Genomic DNA, 2,773 nt, shown 5'->3' on the forward strand with positions numbered 1-2,773 from the left:
CCCTGGACACTCTTTTAACTCAGTAATGAAGTCACTCCTGAGGTTCACCATTCAGCCAAAGATTAGACAGCCCCATAAAACAAAACAAGACTAATGGGGCACAACAGTCCAGGGACAAGGACTAGAAGGCAGGAGGGGACAGGAAAGTTGGTAATAGGGAACCCAAGGTTGAGAAGCAACAGTGTTGTAAGGTTGTTAATCATTGTCATAAAACAATAGGTGTACTATTTAATGGAAAACTATTTATTCTATAAACCTTCATCTAAAGTACAATTTAAATAAAAAAAGAAGAGTGCTTGTTGACAATACCAGGAGCCCAGGCGTGCAGGGCTTGTGTTTCTAAAGCAAGGCTGAGGAATGGAACAGAATATCCTCACCTCTGACGTTGGCCCTGAGCACGAAGCGAATTCTTTCCTGGGGCTTTCTAAGGTTCTCAAAAATTTTAACGTAGCACAAAGTAGGCCATACAATTGCAATGAGAAAAGGAAGCACTTTCACTAAATTTTACTTTGCTGTTGCTTAATTTTAAGCAACTAACCTGGACCTCTAGGAGTCGCTGGGTGATGCAAGTGGTTAAGTGCTCAGCTACTAACCTAAAGGCTGGCAGTTTGAATCCATCTAGAGGTGCCTTGAAAGGAAGTCCTGGCAATCTAATTCCAAAAGATCACAGCCATTGAAAACCCTATGGAGCACAATTCTACTGTAAAACACATGGGGTTGCCATGAGTTGGAATCGACTCCATAGCAACTGGTTTTAGTTAACCTGGACCTCCAGTCCTTGAAGAGGTATGATATGCCTTATCTCCTTTTGCAGAGTCATTTGCCTACTCAGTCTAGTCAAATTAAAATGAGCCCCAGGCAAGTGAAAAGAACACATATTTATTTTACTGCTCCTGGAAATCCTATGGGGCAGTTCTACTCTGTTATATCAGGTCAGTATGAGTCGGAATCAACTGGAGAGCACACAACAATAACAGGGTGGGGCAGGCTGTACTTAGATTCAAGCGAGACCGCCACCCCAGCAAAGCTTGGGGAAACAGATGGCGACTTTTACTCATCATTTCCCAGATAAGCAAAAAAGAATCACAGTCATTTATTATATCAGTGCTATTTTGGTTGTTGCCATTGTGATTGATGCTTTTGTCAGATAAGATATAGAAGACAGGATGAATCTCTGGGAAGTTGGGCCATCTTCGTAATCCCGTCCCCATAAAATTAATGTGAAAATGAGGCTCAGTTTGATTTTTGCTAGTCTTCAGCCAAAGAAGAGTAATTGCTTTATCCTAAATGAAAAACATGACTTTCTGATTATAGGAAATAGGAGGAAGGAAAAAAAATGAACAGGGCAGACAACAGGTCTTTCATTTTGTAATTATCCAAGGAAATGCTGCCTCCTGGGAGCAGACAGAGCCTACGCGGCCCACAGGGCATTTTAAAGGTGGAAGTTATCCATATTCATGAAATTTCAAGCACATAGCCGGTTGGGTGGGTTGTCCTCACTCTGCCTAAATTTGGGGTAGTTAAATCAAGGATTATGAGGTGCTGTTGGTTCAGTGGCAGAATTCTTACCTTCTATGCAGAGACCCAGGTTCGATTCCCGTCCAATGCACCTCAAGCACAGCCACCACCTGTCTGTCAGTGGAGGCTTTCGTGTTGCCATGATACTGAACAGGTTTCAGTGAAGCTTCTAGACTAAGATGGACTAGGAAGAAAGGCAGAACCAGGCAGTGTTCCATTCCATTGTGCATGAGGCTGACCTGATGGCAGCTATTAAAAAAAAAAAAAAACTAAACCCATTGCCGAGTCGATTCCGACTCATAGCGAACCTATAGGACAGAGTAGAACTGCCCCATAGAGTTTCCAAAGAGCGCCTGGTGGATTTGAACTGCTGACCTTTTGGTTAGCAGCTGTAGCAATTAACCACTACACCACCAGGGTTTCCATGGCAGCTATAGTTTTTGCTTCTTTTTTTTTTTTTTCAAACATACCTATGTTCACATTCTGGCTCTGACACTTACTAACTGTAAGACCGTGAGCACCGTTCTGTGCCTCAGTCTCCTCATCTATGAAATGGAAATAAGAATGGTACCTGCTTCACAATGTTATCATGAAGAAAGGATAGTATATGGAAAGTGCTTAACACAAGCTCTGACACATGGTCTTAATCATCCAGTGCTGCTATAACAGAAATTCCACAAGTGGATGGCTTCAACAAACAGAAGTTTAGTGTCTCACAGTCTAGTAGGCCAGAAGTCCGAATTTAGGTTCTCAGCTTCAGGGGAAGCTGTAGGCTCTGGGGGAAGGTCCTTGTAATCAATTTTCCCCTGGTCAAGGAGCTTCTCAGGCGCAGGGACCCCAAGTCCAAAGGACACACTGTTCTCTGGCTCCAGTTTCTTGGTGGTGTGAGGTCTCCCTGTCTCTCTGCTCACTTCCCTCTTTTATATCTCAAAAGAGATTGGCTTAAAATACAACGTAATCTTGTAGATTGAGTCCTGCCTCATTAACATAACTGCCTCTAACCCTGCCTCACAAACATCATAGAAGTAGGATTTACAGCACATGGGAAAATCACATCAGATCACAAAATGGTGGGTAATCACACAATACTGGGAATCATGACCCAGCTAAGTTTAAAACACATTTCTGGGGGACCCAATTCAATCCATAACACATAGCAAGTGTTTAATCAATGGTAGCTATTATTTTAGTCTTAAAAAATCTTTTTTTTGTTACTGTACTTTAGATGAAGGTTTACAGAACAAATAGTTTCTCA

The sequence above is a fragment of the Trichechus manatus genome, unplaced genomic scaffold, assembly GCF_000243295.1.
Source record: "Trichechus manatus latirostris isolate Lorelei unplaced genomic scaffold, TriManLat1.0 scaffold00009, whole genome shotgun sequence".
Taxonomy (NCBI): domain Eukaryota; kingdom Metazoa; phylum Chordata; class Mammalia; order Sirenia; family Trichechidae; genus Trichechus; species Trichechus manatus.